General features: G+C 32.2%; 1 long non-coding RNA gene across 2 annotated transcripts; it reads right to left on the bottom strand.

Annotated features, from left to right (window-relative positions):
• Positions 1 to 10,549: 10,549 nt before the first annotated feature.
• Positions 10,550 to 15,918, bottom strand: LOC129969450 (uncharacterized). Of its 2 annotated transcripts, none has more exons than XR_008784516.1 (4): positions 15,824 to 15,918; positions 15,497 to 15,723; positions 13,105 to 13,364; positions 10,550 to 11,123 (listed from the first exon to the last, which is right to left on the bottom strand). It is a non-coding gene; the product is annotated as an uncharacterized LOC129969450 (long non-coding RNA). The 2 variants fall into 2 exon arrangements; XR_008784517.1 differs by having other exon boundaries at positions 15,568 to 15,723.
• Between the last annotated feature and the right edge of the window lie 1,547 nt (positions 15,919 to 17,465).

Raw genomic sequence — 17,465 nt, 5'->3', positions numbered from 1 at the left:
GAGGAACGAAAGCTCGTTCAAGAAAAGGGGAACATGAATTTTTCTCCAAATGTGTGTCCCTTAATGCTCTATGTGGACTTAGATTTAAATTGCATTTGGCTTCAATAGTATTTCTTTGATATAGCTTATTTGATCGAAATGTTGTTTTAAAGTTCCATTAAAGTATTTTTCAAAATGCAGTTTTATCCTCACTTGTGATTAAACATCGCATTGAATTATTAGGAACTCGGAAGGATATATTTGAAAAATCGTCCTATATATATAGTTAATACATTAAATATATTTCTCATTCTTATTCCAACTATTTTTATAATGCAAATTTATATTTTTTACACTAATCTCTACCTCCTATTATTTTTCTTCGTTCAAAGTAAACAGATAAACTGAATTTTGTGTTTTAAAACAGTCGTAAATTTCAAAAAATATAATAAAGGATATTATTATATTGTTTCTCTTTTCAGATTTACATCGTATAAAAATATCGAATTGTGTGTCCGATTTTTTTATAATGCGACTCCTTTTTAAAGTTCCTTAACGAACGGAATAAAATAGTTTCTTTCAAAGTCGTAAAAGAAACAACAAAAAGATCTTTTAAAATATTATTTCTATTCTGGAAGATATTAATATTAGTTAAGTTTTTAATATTTAGTTAGTTATTAATATTAGTCAAGTTTTTAATATTTAGTTAGTTATTAATATTAGTTTAGTTGTTAATGATTAGTTATTAGTATTTATACCTTGATGTAGATGAAAACAAATAGCAAAATAAATTGAATCAAATGTTTGAATAATTTTGTTAGGAACATTAAGAGACTGATAACATCGTAAATGTCTTTAACACAGCAAATTATCTTAAGATTTTTTTTCAATAATTTATCAAAGAAGATATATTTCTTAGATAAAGTAATAGATTTATAAAATCTAAAAAAAAAAAAAAAAAAAATAGGAATTTCAAAAATTCTATATTTATTTGACAGTTCTTTGAAGCATTTTTTTTTTTTGTTGTTGTTAATATGCTAATGAGAATTCTTCATTAAAGCCTAAAATCTGAGTGGATAAATGAGATAGCTTTTGATGAATCTTGCGCAAAGTGCAGCAAGATTTTTAATTACATGTTTTTAAGGACGTTCTGATGCAAAATAATGCAGATAAATTCTTCAATGGTGCACGGACAATAAATTATTTTTGAATATTTAAAAGTGTAACATTCATAGTTATGCCTTGAAATCACAACCTATTTACTCGTGTAAAATAAAGGATTATACATTACTTCACTCAGATTTTCTTATGGGAGTGTTACTTATGGAACTAAATTTCATAAACTGCACACATTGGGGCAGGATCAACCTTAAAAGTTCCGGGGTCCAAACTGGAAAACAAATTTTATCAATACTTTATTATTATTATTATTATTATTATTAAAAGCAATCTAAGGATTTGCAATCAAGGTAAAGATCAATGCTATTATTTACCTCTCTACTTTCTCCTATGCATATGCTTATGAATGCAGCGGTATCCGCATTTGGTTAGAATAGAATCAAGTATAAATTAGGTACTATTAATGATTAGTTCTTCCTATCCTTTTAGATTGGAGCAAAAATTTGATACATATTTGTAATAATGATGTCAAAGCAAAGAACCAAATTTCATTTATCTATTTTTTGCAATTTTAAATGATTAATCAAACACTCACGAATAGACAGACTTACGGATAATTAATCCTTTTACAAATTATATTAAAAAAATTAATATAAATCTACATTTTGATAAAATTGCATGATGCATTTAACTGATCTAGTCACTTTTGTTTTGGGGTATCATACTCACGCATTCACGGTCAGATAGATTTCCCATCAGCCAGTTTCATCTAATATTTGAGATAAGATTACATTTAAGTTAATTGCAATACGTTGCCTTACGAGACTGATTTGCACTCAAAAATTGTATGTTTTATTATAATAGAAGATGATACCATTTCTTCTAAAATATAATACATCAGCTCTTTATTATTATTTAAGAATTTCAGATTAACAGAACTATTTATGATTAGTTCTAATTTTAGACATATGCTACCACGTTGCAAATGTTATTGCTCGATACAAAAATATTACAATGATTTATTTAAAAGAATAATAAGGAAATATGAAGAAAATTTTATCCTACATTGACTACTCTCTCTCTCTCTTTATATATATATATAATGAAATGAGACCGAATATGTAATGAAATTTTTGTTCAACGATTCTGCTGTGCAACGATTCGCAAAGTGTTATATCAGCGACCGGGGTTAAAAAGAAACAGAAGTCTTCCCATTCACTATTCTTAGAAACCCTCTGATTTTTGTAGCCGTACAAAATAAAGGAAAGCAATAAAATTCGACTTGAATGAGCGGTAACTTGTTCCTACCCTTAGGGACTCTTGACCCACATGACGTTTGGGGGAAAGCAAAAATTCGGCTAACGCTTTCAGTGCATCTCGTTTGGAAAACCGATGCGCTTTTACGATACATTACTAGTCTGGCATCTCTCGCTTTTCAGAAGTTTCACACGTAAAATGAAACCACCCAGAGGGTTAAAATCTAAAGCATAAATATGCTTCAAATTTGGAACCAAATCCGTCAAGGGGTTGATTGTCTGTCGGTCTGCACGCTCACAAGCATGTAAACGCAATAACTAAAAGAAGCAGCGACTCAGATAAATTAAATCGGGTGCATGATTTTATTATTAAAATTGTAGTTTGGTGTGGAATTTTGAGTTTTCATTCGGTTGACAAAAGAGCATCCTAAATACATACTCGATTTTTTTCCTTTTACTACGAAGCATTAAACGCTCATGTACAGGACTTTGAAAATTGGTGCTACAAGAATTTCAGGTTCTTGCGCATTAGTTTCGTGTGCATTTTATTTTTAGTATGTTATTGCCCTCTTCTTTTTTTTTTCTCTTTTACTTTTCTTTTACATTTCACTTCCCTTGCTTAACTAATTACTACACTTTTAAAATGACGTGGCAATTTGCCTGAAATACAGAATAAGTCAGAATTTTACACCACATTAAGCGAAAAGGAAATATTGTTTCCTAATTTTACTTAATATATTTTTTACAAATTTTATTCAATTTCAATTTCGAACAATAATATTCTTTTTAACTCAATCCTGGAAATTCCAGTTAGTAATGAGAAGAAATTTATAAATTAATATTCACGGAATTTAATTAAATATTAATTCCTCTCTTTGCCCCCCTCCAGTATTCTATGCTTGATTATTAGATTTATTCCATTGTTAATTTAGCAATAATATTGGTTAGATATCAATTATTAATGCACCAAAAATATTTCAACAGTGAATCTTGTTATTGTTGTTAGCAGAAATATTACTGTTTATTGTTAAACAAATGTACAAACACAAATAATATAATAGATGAAACAAGGAATCCACCTTCTGCTGCTCTGTTAAAAATCATTTCTCTTTCTGCAACTGAACGTTGTGTGACTTTTTTTTTGCTGAGCTATGCTTAGTGAGTTTTTTGAACATTTCAATGAGGCTACGGCCATCATTGGATGGATCGTCTTTTGGACGATATGGGAACTGTTGAAATATTACATGTTCCCTCACTTACCCTCAATCGGAGATCTGATTTTCGATCCCGATTTGGATCAGGATGTTTATACATCACCTGATCCACCTGCGACTAGAGTGGAATCCGTCCCAGTGGTTCGCTCATACATGGTATTTAGGATTTGCCAGGCTTTAGAACTACCAGCGAAGCTGGCTCCATCTGCTACCCAGAAGTCAGATATCACTGTTGTAGAATCCTATATGGTCTACAAGCTGTGTTCTGCTTTGGGTTTGCCTGCACGGATGGCTCCTATTGGAGTGCCAGTTGTAGAATCTTTCGAGATCTACCAGTTCTGCTTAGCTTTGGACATTCCAGTGAGATACCGGTCGCAGAAGGACGCAGTTTAACATCAAAACTGTCGTCGGCTGCCCGATGCAGTTTTCAGATCAGAACTGTCTTCGGATGCAGCGATGGAGGGTGGGTGGGCGGGGAACGAAAGTAGCCCACCTCCACGTGGTGTTCCCTGGGCAACGGTGCAGTTCTCTGGAATTGCACCGGCAAAGAGGCTACTCAAGTGTGAAACAAATAAATAAAGAACATTTTAATTAGTTTGACAAAACTACACACCTAATTTTGGATTTTGGATTTCAATGCCACAAAATTTGAATGCAAGCATAAAATTCAGAGCATGCAGGATACGTATTTATGGTAGCAATAGCTGCAATGTTTTTTTAAATATACGTAGGAATTATATATTTTTTACCATAAAAATTTTTAAAGTATTGAAAATATGTGTTTGAAAAAGAATTGTTGTAGAACTCACACATTAAGAAAATATTATAGAAATCATTGATTCCGTTTCAAAATATGTAAACTTCCTATTTGTTGAAAAAGAATTTTCTTAAAATTTTTACACATTTATTACAAAAAAAATGATATTTTTTTTTCATAAATAAATTAATAAGGAAAGCAAACCTACACAGGCTTAAACTGCAGTAGAAATTTTAAGATAATAAGAAGTCTCTTATAAAAACAGTAATAAACATTTGCAGGAGAGTCATGCGCTAACTTAGAGAAAAAATTTTACTGAACACTCACATGAATCTTAAATTTCAGAGTTCTTTCTACAATGAGTATAATTAAATTTTTAAATTGTGAAGATGTCCTTCTTAAAAATCTTCTTGAAATGCGACAAAAAAAAATAAAAACGAAGCCAAAAGCATGACATTTCAAAAATTATGGCATCAACTGCATTGAAAAAATTATTAATATTTCAACACTTTTAAAAATAAATTTCTTTGATACTTTCATTCTTTAACATGCTCTTTAATTCTAAAAAAATGTATGCATATTGGTTAAGTAAAAATTGAGGACAAATGTGTTGCTTGTATTTCTAAATATAGAAATTTATTTATATTAAAATGATTATATTTGGAAATTTTGAAATATAGAATTTTTTTTCACATTCTCCAAACTGAATATGTAGAGATTTACCAGTTTTATTGAAATATTTAGAAGAAATGAACTTAGGTTATTTAAAAGTTTTCTACAATTAACTTTTTTTTGCGTATATTAAAAAATTTACAATCATAAATCTGATGGAGGAATCTTATCACGACTCGAATTTGAAAAAATATAAATTTGAACTTTACTAAATTAACTTTTTTATGCATATTAAAACATTTACAATCATAAATCTGATGAGGAATCTTATAACGATCCGAATTTGAAAAATTATAGTGACAAAAATTCACATATTCAAAACATGATCCGTCGCAATCAAATTTATAGCCATTTATGACTAAATAAATTAAAGGCCTTATGATCAATATTTTGCCATGATCCTTGCTGAAGGGTTTGGAACTGAATGAACAATTGTACAGAAGGGAATGGCTTGGGTCAGGTGTTATCTGCTGTCCGGTAAGGTACGATCAGCGTTAAGCAGTTACTACTAGAAGGCTTTTCAACTAGTGAAACATCTTTGAGAATTAGTCTTTTTCTTGCCTGTTGATAGCCTTCTTGTATTTCTCGATAACTCCGGGAAATCTTAGAAAATTCTGCGAGAAGGTCTTTGATTAGTATAAAAATATATTCATGCAATCAATAAAATTTGATCCGAATGTTTGGATGCAAAAAACAAACAAACAAAAACACACACACGCACACACACAAAAAAAAACAAGCATTGCATAAAAATTATAAAGAAAAAAAATGAACATAGATTGTACCACTTACAAAACAAAGCTGCTGTCAAGTCTTTCATTAAAATCTATAAAAGAAGAAACTGTTAAATGGTCTAGCACACTTTTCCCGGCTTATCAGTTTACTGCCAGACATTGAGTGCCAATCTTGCTAAATTTCTAATGAAATGCAAGCACAGTACTAGCAAATATCAATCAATATAAATCGAATTAGAGATAGCATCCCTTGATCCTATACATATCTCCATTATTTACATTCAAATCATGGAAAAAAAGGGAATCAAAATATCTCGATACCTGTCCTTAAAAAAAGAAACAGAGAACCAAAAGTGATTATTTCGACATGGACGAAGTAATCACTTTTCCCGTAGGGACATGGACGAATTTGAATGATTGGAACGGTGTAACTACATAGCTGGGAACTATGGTTAAGCCAGAAAGCGATCACCTGCCTTTATACAACTCCCTCCCCCCCGTAGGAGGCACATCCCGTCATTGGAGTAGCCGACCCCATACCATTTTGGTACCCACTTAGATGCCGAGAGCCAACTACCAAACCGGAAGCTGCTTATTCCCATGTTTTCTCGCTTTGAGGGGGGGGGGTGGAGATAACCACACACATTGATTACTCCCACCCCGCCTGCCTGAGACACACGGATAAATTTGAATGACCGAATTGCCGCGACAGCATCGGAACTCAGACTGAGTCCTATGGGTACAAAAGTACCCGAGTATTATGGGCCAGGGTTCAACCTTTCCCATGGTCAGCACACCCCATTATCGGTAGGGGGGTAGTCGAACCCACACAATTTCTGCTCATATTTGGGTGACAGGAACCAATCATCATGCCGGAAGCTTCTCATCCTCATGTATAAGGTACTTCCGGTGGGAGGGAGAAAAATATATATAGAGAATCGTTGAAACGAAATGCCATGGCATAGATTATCTATGGCAAAGACTGCCTAATGTTTGATGAGCCGTTGTTTTAAGATATATTGTTCAATTTTAAAAGGTAGCGAATTTAAGTGTTAGTACATCTGACTACAAGATTTGATTAAATAGCTGGATATGACCTTAATAGAGATTTCACATTAAATGCCTTTGTTTCAAAAGTATTGAATTTCGTCAATAACATAACAACTATCGATTAAATTCATTTTTTGACAGTCTTTTTGATGTTGATGTAGACAACAGGAAATTCAATCGAAAAAGGAAGGGTAGGGTATAGATGCTAATATACAGTGATTTTTGCTAAATATCTTTTTTATCTAAACAAAAATTGGTATTTTTATAGAATCGGCTTCTTATGTAAAATAATGTAAAAAAAAAACAGTAGGACAAAATGATTTAATAACTTTTATATCAATCAAATTTTAAAGTTTAACAATATTTTGCTGAATAAGCTATAATGATCAAGATCCATTTAATTTTTAATTAAAAATTTCAGCAATTGTTGGTTGCCAAATACGGCTAGAAAGTAATAAAATATATTTATTAAAACACATGTAAAGAATATCGTCTAAAGTGAAAGGTACAAACCTGAAAGAACAGTTTAGAATCTCTTCTTCTGATAGATTTTGAAGACGAATGTTAAATGTAGTTCAGTTGTCTAGGAGATTAAATTTCGAATACTATGTGAAAGATTAATTAAATATTTTATAGAAGTGTGTAAGGAAAATGCTAATGAAATTCATGATTTAATGTCTTATGATAGTGGTTTAATTATGCATATTTATTGATATTCATTCTAGTGTATTGTCTCAAAAACAATATTCATTTATTAATAACACCTATGTTAAGAAAATTGTCTATAATAATAATAAAAAAACAAGCATTTAAGAACAGTCTAGAACAGAAAGTTTAAGAACAAAAAAAGTAGTACCATCCCCTTTTGATGATGTATTTCAAAGACAGTTTGAATCTGCATTTAATAACCCAAATCAAGAGAAACAGTATTTACTGCACCAATTTCAAGGTGAATATGAAATGGAATATTTCATGAACAATTAGAAAGAGGTGAATATTTTGCGACTGGGGGAGGGGAGGTATAGGTACGAGACGAGACGGTTTCAAATTCGAAGTCACGTGGTCTATAATTCGATACTGATATCACTGACTGCATATGAGAGTATTGTGAAATTTTCAGACGCATATAAAAAAATTTATTATCTATAATAGTTGTATCAATTGTGAATGTCACTCAACCATTTGACTTCGATCTGTTTGCATTCGTTACATAAATCATACGCCATAATTGCACGACATCAGGAATAGGAGTTTGAGACTGAACCTTATGCCTGATTTTCAGGCATGATAAATCTATTATTTTGGTTGTTATGATCTGGGCAGAATCGAAATTACGAAGGATTATCGCAACCGTAGTGTACGCACTTTTTCTGCATGGAATACTAAGGGACATGCCCCTTTCAGCACAACTGGCACGAATAAGTGACCCATTGAAAGGCGGTTTGCCTTTGAGTTATCAAAGCGCTGGGCTCCGGAAACATCCAAGTGAGTTTAGAATATACGGCTACATTGATAATCTTATATAACCTTCATAAATGTGCTCGGGTAATTTTGGCACCTGAGACCTTAAGATATAATGCTTCATTTCATGGAGTTATCCATCCCGTCATATAGTGATACTCCGGATATCTCTTGGGATTTCAACTTCCACTGGTACATTTTACAGTTTCCAGCATGTAATAACAGCTTTCAAGATATTGAGGGATTAGTGAGGACTGACTGTAATAGCTACTGCAGGCGAAGTTTAGTTTTTGAAGCTGCTGGACTTGAATTCGAGAATTCACCTCTACTAACAAGCCTCCAGAGCAATCTAATGAATAGAAATAACTTCACTGGCAGTTGCGATTACGGCTTTTGAAATGTTTCATTACTATTACATTTTCACAATGAAAAAACAATTTCCAGAATTCAAAGAACACTTTATTATGACCGATGAAAAACCGACTGAGAAAATTTCGATCCCGGTTGCACAACTCACAAATAAACTTGACGATTGAAAGTTGCCACCGTCGCCGCTCATTGCTATCATCGGCGCTTACCTTAATGTTAGCTGGAACATATACGCTCAGACTCACCTCAGTAGACAAAGACCACCCATAATTCTAAGCATAAGAAATTTTCCTTCCGCTTGATTCCCAGAAGATAGAAACTCAAACTGCTGGTTTCATGTCAAATAATACCCCGTGTACGACAGTGCCCTATTTGTCTAATGGGTAGCACATACATTAAACATGGACTTTTGGCTGTCCGTGAGAAAGAAAAACAAATGGAACAGCTACAGCTTACCATGGGAAATCTCACTCGGCGAAAGGCAAAGGAAAGAAAAAGAAGACTGTAGCTCAATGATATTAAACTGGAAGAGATTAACCCCTTAACCTGCAACTACGGGCATAACTCGTAGTACGATGCTTAGCTACAAATAAAAATGTTATTGGTTTATGTTATAATTAACAATCTCTAAAATATAATTGCGTTAGGTAAACAAAATATCAGGTTGTAATTACCCCATCAAATACCCTACAAAATTAAATACTGTGCCTAAGTCAGAACTGGTTTAAATTCTGTAAGTGGTGTGCGTACAACTTAGGACTGACTTGCCGAACCTCGGAATGGTTCGAAGTCAGCGCGACCTTGTTTACGTTTTCGACCCAAACATTTAGAAAGTAAATCTAGGTTAAGGGGTTCAAGATATCTAGGAACCTTAGGATTGAGAAAGCCGTACTCGCCTGTCGTAAGTGGGTTTTGATCTCTGACATTATATGAAGGACTTGGACACAAATAATTCAAACAGTTTGTATGCATGTTAAAATTCTTCAAAGTATTAACAAAAGTAGAAAGTATTACTGGTTAATATATTGAAAATTTGTATTTAATATTAATTTTGCACACAAAGAATATATTTAACCCTTTTTAGAGCCGTGGGAATTATGCTTCCCACTAAATTTTTCAATCTTTGTATGAAATTATGTAGGTTGGCATAAATTCCGACACATTTTTTTAGACAGAAAATGATGCGTCTCGATTTGTTACTTAACATAATTTCGTATTCTAATTTTAATCCTAAAAATATTTTAACATAATATGACTAGAAGAAAAATGGCCTATTAAAGGTTTAATTTGTTTGCAATTTCTGCCGAACATAGGTATTCTTTGTAATATACAGAATTAACTATAAATATTTTTAAAAAGATTGTTATCGCTGCCCATATTATCGATTTCTGTCTTGTGCTTTGACAGATCTTTTCCAGAGAATTATTTTATGTAGTGTAGAAATGATGAGTATTTGATCCATTTGTGAAATTGTACTCATTCAAAAATATTGTTCACCACTGTATTTAATTTTCAATTATATGGCGATTTCATTTTATACATTTTAAAACGAATTACAGCCATCAACGAATTGCTGAAAATTTGATTACAGGCTAGATTTTATTGCCGATTCTATATGATCAAAGATCTTACAGAAGAATCAAGAGAATGGTAGAAAAGAACTTATTGTGGCCTTGATTTCACTGATGATCAACACAGGGAACCATTAAGTATGTATAATTTTATTAAAACCCGATTTGACAATCGCACTTTGATTTTCTTATCACAAATTCCTTTTCCCAACTCCGATGGAATGTAGATTCACATATAATCGATCTGCAATAAGATTATTATTCTTTCGTCCAATCAATATCGTTCCCAACGAATCCTTCTCTTAATTCCGGTTTTCGTTCTTCAAACCAATTTTTGACATCACAGCGGATTTCTGGGTTCGTTTAGATAGTGGTAGCGATATGGTGTGGAGAACACACAATCAGTAGGTATCGGTAAAAAAAAAAAAAACTTTTATTTACACGAAGAGACAAACACAAAGACGAATACAGGATACCACACAGCAGGACACAAGTAGTAATCGACCACAGCACACGAAGCGTCCAGACAGAATTCAGCAAGGGAGGGGATCCTCGGAGCTCCGCTCTACGGTCTCCAATCAACTAGCTACTACAGACCAGATACCACGCTGCTTCCGCAGTAGACAACAGAATTCGATGCTCACAGCTCAGTTCAGCACTCGCTCCACGTAACGTTGGCACCCCGCTGTTGTAACTAGTCTTCAAGAAGATAGCTAAGCTTGTCGGCGACTGTTACTTCAATTCACGATGACAACGACACACCACAGCTTGAGAGGGTCGACCTCTGTTCCTAACGGACGGATCGACAAAATCCTTGAAGTTTCGAATATTATCCATTATGTCGCCAAATTCATCGTCAAACTATAGGATCACTGGCTCGGCATCCGACAGCATCCAATACAGATGACTAAAACGGTTTTTCTTACGTTGACCTATTCATGCTGGGAAGAAAAAATGACAGGTTTGCAACAATAGCATACAAATATAATTAAAAGACATTCTTAACAAGATAAAAAATTTGATCCACATTTAACATTAATGACTTTTGAAAGGAAACCGATTTCGGATTTAGAAATAAAATATCAACATCAGATTTGTAAATAAGAAGCAAAATCCTAATTAACAATTTTTTTACCGCTAAGCCATTTCAACTTAAAGAAAATGGAAGAATTGTTACTAGTAATAGCTCGGCAGTTGAACCCCAATGTTTCTTCCTTCGTTCTAACTCCTAGACTTTTTGTAAATGCAACAGATGCAATATTGAGACTAAAAAAAAAAAAGATTTGGAAATTTCTCTGCACAATTTTAAGTTTTTATTTTGCATTGAAAAATTCAAAGTAGATAATTAAATCAAAACCTTCATTACAAAGGATTAAAAAATTTGACAGAGCAGTTTCCATTTGAAGATATTTTCAGCTAGAAGTGAAATTTGAAATGAAGCAATTTTTCACCTTCACAACGGGAGATTAACAATTATTTTATATAGATACCCGGCAATAACCGAGTTTTAAACTACTTCAGTCAATAAACATTTGAAGGAAAACAAGAATTTTTACAAAGCAGGGATCAGAAATTTACTTAAAAGGATAATATAAAAAAATGAGGAGAATTCATAAATAATGCCTTCATCCATTTTTAATCTTAAAGAATCGGGCATATACGAAGTTGTTCATGCAAGTCCTCAATAGGCTTCCGATCAACCCAACTAGGTGAAGAATGTTAACCAAGGTTCCGAATCCTTGTTATCTAAACACCCGTGACAGAGCCTGCACTGAATCTGGATATAAAAATAGTGGTTCAATAGGATGTCGGACGCCTCCTTCATATGTTACATTAGCCCCTCCTCTCCTTCCTAACAATAGCATTCTTTCGAAAAAATTCTCATTTTAATACTAGTATAAATTCATTCGATACAATACAAGATTCGATATAACCAAAAAACAAAGCTTAATTTTTTTTTGTTGACTCGGTTTAGTGAACGAGTTTTTAAAGTTTTCAAAAATAAATATAATTTATTAATTAATTCATTCATTTCTTAAATTTTCCTCTAATTTGAATCAAGTCTCGAAGAGTGCCCAGAATCTATAAAGAGTATACATATAAATATAATTATTCTTAATATTTGATTAATGTATTTTGATCAAGTTTCTACAATACATTTATATAATCGCAATATATATTTACGAGGAAGCGGGAAACATCCAAAAGGAAACAGCATATAAAATAATGCACATGTGGATAGCCAGCAAAACTGAGATATCTTATACGAGAACAGGATTTAATTTAAATAAAAGCCGAGTCTTGAAAACAATACAAACATTGAATCTAAATGAGCAACAACCTACAAGTGACAACAAATCATTTCGGTCCTTGTCATAGAAATTATAAAATGTTACACGAAAGGCTCAAAACTAATTTTTAGTAGCATTTAGCCAACAGTCGAATCTAAATGAGGTCAATTTACAAAAGCTGTCTGCAAGTGCTTTAGGATACAAAGCACTTGGCCAAGAAAAGTTCAAAATGACTAGGAAACGAACATTCCCAATATTTAAGCAAGTGTCTTAGAAAACTTGTCAGAAGAATTTGAGCATAAGTACTTAGCCGTAAGAATTATATAAACATGAAATTTAAAAAAAACTTTCGATGAATTGTCATTAGAAAAATCAACCGTTTTCTAACCCTTCTTGCTTGAAGACAACTTTTCATTTATTAACATTACAGATTAAACTACACATTAAATAATAAACCTATCTCAATAAAAATGCAATAGTAAAAAAGTATCACAAGGCATTTCATTCTCACACAGGAAAATCGGTTCAAACTATTTTTCAAATCTTATGAAATTCGCTTGAAAGTGGTATTACTTTTTTGGGCACTCCTTTCAGGATAACTAAAGATTCAAGTATATCAAATTATGCTTACCAGCAAGTTTTCGACAATTAGACAAGGGACAACAATGGAGTTTTTTAGCCCCTCGAAATGGAATGGGCTCCCTTTCTTCAACACATGCATCCACAGTTCTTTGGTGCCCAAGTCCCAAGCGGTCATAGTCCTTGGCAGTCTTGGTCCACTCCATAGTGGAACGCATCCTGTTATTTAGAGTATCGAACAATTCACAGGGTAAAAAGAAAGAAATGTGGACACTACGAAAGATGAAGAAAGAATGGTCAAAAAGCAATATCCTAGAAAGAATCGAGCAAGAACTTTACTATAGGCATCACATAGTAAACAAAAGTTAAAGATAATAACAAAAGTTCAAAACGCTACCAAATGAAAATTTTCGACCTTCAAATTCCACATCAGTAACAGCTTACAAAAGATTTAAGCAAGTGGAAGACTTGTCAGAAGACTTATTTGTAAAAGTAGTTATTAAGAACTAAATTTTCCGACATTTAAAGAAACGTCAGTATAAGCATTTTGACATAATTATATAAATTAAAAAAAAAGCATTCCTAATTGTTTTTGCTTGAATCCAACTTTTCACTTATAATAACTCATCACACAATAAATATAAAATGATAAACATCTCACTGTTTAAGCCAGTGAACCGTTTCAGTCTCTTCGGAAAATGCTTATCTAAATGCTCACTATGCACCTCTAAATGGATCCGATTCCATTTCTTCAATACTAGCATCAACAATTCTTTGATGCACAACATCCAAATGGTCTTTGGACATCCACAACATCCAAACGGTCTTTTTCAGCAGCTTTAGACAAAATTATATCGTAGGCCATTTTAATTTTCACAGTAGAGAAGTCGTTTTTGGACAGACGAGTTCTGAAGTAATTGTTCGTACAATAGAATGAAAGTGACTCGAAAAACAACTAAACCAAAGTATCAGTTTCCATATCACTTTTATGAGTTCTTATCCTTCAAGAGGAATTCAGGATCCTGTAATTTGGAATTGCTAAACTGTTTTTAGAAAGATCTAGAAACTCGGTAAACGACGTCACTATCCTTCAAAAAGCCAGTATTACGATCACGTGCAACATAAATTAAACGTTTCACATTACTGAAATGTCATTTTTAGAAAACTAAGAACCTCAAACAATTCAAACAAAGAACCCCAATACTCAATCCTCTACTATTTGAATCAATCTACTCAAATATTGTAGGAATTGAATTTCACAAAATTAAATATTTAAATTAAAATTGAATGTTTAGACGAAAAGTATACAATTATTTCTTTATATAAAATCGTAATTAACTCCTACACATTTCAAAATTTAGAATTCTAAGCATTTTATAGAGAGGCGTGTAAATTTGTGATTGAGTGAAAGTATGAAAAGCATTTCGATAAATGAATTCATACTGTAATAGCGGGTTGAATGATTTTTTTTTACGACCTCCAAACGGACCCAAAGTATCTCAATGCATTTGTCTACTTTAAATGAAGCTTTCTAATTGGAAGTTAATGTCTAATCGCAATAATTAGGAATGTAAATACTTGTTCCCTTTTGGGAGTACCCTGTTTATGATTTACTTTGCATTTCATCGGATATGGCGAAAATTTTTGGAACTTCCGTACATCTAAACAGCTGATACCGTGTTATACATGGATTCGCCAATCATGGTAAAAGTAAGGTAAATTTCCGTTATACGAGCGCAAGCGTTAAATCAAATCGCTAATAAATAGAATCCTTAATCTGTTACGTATGAATTGAAGCTTATCATAGATTGTATTATAGTTTAAATGAAATGTAAACTAAATAAAAAATAAAAAACATTTTTATCACAACACAATCACGAAATCTAAATGAGCCACAAACCACAAAAAGTCAAAGCAAATGATTTAGGATCTTATAAAAATATAAAGACGTTACGATACAAAGGTTCAAAGTGACTAGAAACTAAGTTTTTAATGGCTAAATGAAAAACTATTAAAAGAAAACTTCTAGCAAGTTCTTTAGAATACTAAGTACTCGGTCATAATAATGTTAGTATAAAAAAAATGCAAAATGGCTAGAAAACGATGGCTAGAAAGGCTAGAAAGTTTACAAAAGATACAGGCAAGTGTTTGAAAGACTTCGGTCAGGAGAATTTCAGCATAAGCACTTCCCCGTAAGAATTATATAAATATGAAATTAAAAAAGCTTTCGCTGAATTTTCATTAGAAAGTCACTATTTTTGCTTCAAACCAATTTTTCATTTAGAAAAGTTCACAACACATTAAACATAAAACAATAAACCTCCCTCAATGAAAATATAATTGTAAAAATGTATCACATGGCACTTCATCATTTCATTCTTAAAGAGGATACGCATTTCAAAATATTTTACAACTCGTGAAATTTACTGCTAAGTGGTACTTACTTTTTTTGGGGGGCACTCTTTTCAGGATAACTAAAGATTCAAAACATCAAATAAAACGCGGGAGAGCTTACCGGCACGTTTCCGCCAGTCAGCCAAAGGGCAGTGTTTGAGTTTTTTGGCTCCTCGAAATGGATCTGTCTCCATTTCTTCAATGCATGTATCCACCACTCTCTGGTGTACTAGTTCTAGCCAGTCGTAGTCCCTCTTGGCGGCCTTCGTCCACTCTACTGTATAAGACATCCAATTATTAAAAATATAGATGTATTCACAACGTAAAAAGTAACTAAAGTAAGATAACAACGTAAGATACTAATGGACACCACGAACGTTTTAGACAGAATGGTCAAAAGCAGTGTTCCACTCCACAGTGTAAGGCATCGTGCCATTCAAAGCATAGAAAAATTCACAGGGTAAAAACAAACACTGACACCATGTAAAAAGTAATGGCAAGAATGCAAAAACTAAGAGATTATAATACTGCAAGCATTTATCAGCCAGCCAATCACATCACACAAAATTACGACGTCAGACCAGATTAATTCCACAGTGTCTTTTACTACCGCCATCTATTGGAAAAATTAGAGATCCAAAAATTAATTTTCTTTAATTTTAAAAATAAAAAGTAATAATTATTAAACTGTCATTGAAGATAGTTCTAAAACTTATTTCAATTAATATTTCAAGTAGAATCTATCATTTTAAAAAATTATCAATATATGGAGTATTCAAAATATCATTTCATTAGTGATATAGATAGGGAAATTACTACAATATGCTTATCTATAAAAGGACTTAGTCAGTTGTTATTCGTTCATAAAATTCCGAATATAGAATATACATGGGAACATTTGACTTTGATTTGAAATTATATCAATAGAATGATTTGTGCATGCATGTATTTTTAAACAAGGAGAAAAATCGCCAAATATGAAATCTTATAACTCCATCGATACAACATGGAAAATCGGCTATATGACGACAAAAAATGTGCATGCACATGTCTTTACGCAAGAGGAAAAGAAGCCAAACACGACGTCTTGTAAACACTATCGTTATCACATGGATCATGGACGAGTTTCAAGAAACATTTCACAAAGTCAGAGATTAAAAGTCTTGTGACAAAGCCTGACGACAGCTACGCAAACACCTTCAATAGCTCTTAATCTCTTACTTAAAATAAATTTCAATTTTTATGACGTCCTTGTGGTTTATAAGGGTTTAAGACTGAAATCCTGCATAAATTTTAAAAGAAAAATGTAGGAAGAAGGTATATAAATTATTTATACCATCATTTTTCAAAATATTAATTTTTTTCATGTATATAACAGTTTCCTATTTAAAGATTAGTTTAATACTAATAATATTAAATTAATACATTCCATATTATTAAATTTTAACAAAATAAAATAACAAAATAAGTAATAAATAAGTTTGGTAAGACTTCGATTAATGTCCAGTTGCTTGCCAAACACGACCAAATCGTGGCAACTTACTTAAAATTCATCAACAGTCAATCAAATAAGAATGGGTTGACAAGGTGCATAGATCGAACTTATAATAGTTAAAAAATATAGTTTATAGTTTGTATATAATAGTTTATAGTTTGCATTTATAACAGTTTTTTTTAAAAAAATCCACTACATATTTTAACGAATTACCACATTTTAGATCTCCCAGAATCTGAGAAACATATTTTTAAAAAAAATTACGTCTATGAATGAACACAATTATTTTATATCAGCTCGATGGATGAAATTTTGTATAGGGTCTCTACCTCAGATTTTTAAATTTCTATCAGATTTTGTACGAAATACATTCAGAGGAAATCTGTCAATCCGGTGATCCGAATGAAATTTAACACAATGGCAATAAAACAAAGAACGCTAAATGAGTAATATTTGACGCACAGATTTAAAATCTAAAGTATAAATATGCTTCAAATTTGGAACCAAATCCGTCAAGATGTGGA

Source organism: Argiope bruennichi, chromosome 5 (assembly GCF_947563725.1).
Source record: "Argiope bruennichi chromosome 5, qqArgBrue1.1, whole genome shotgun sequence".
Classification (NCBI taxonomy): Eukaryota; Metazoa; Arthropoda; class Arachnida; order Araneae; family Araneidae; genus Argiope; species Argiope bruennichi.
Note: the sequence above shows the minus strand (reverse complement) of the source record. Positions and strands in the feature narration are given on the sequence as shown.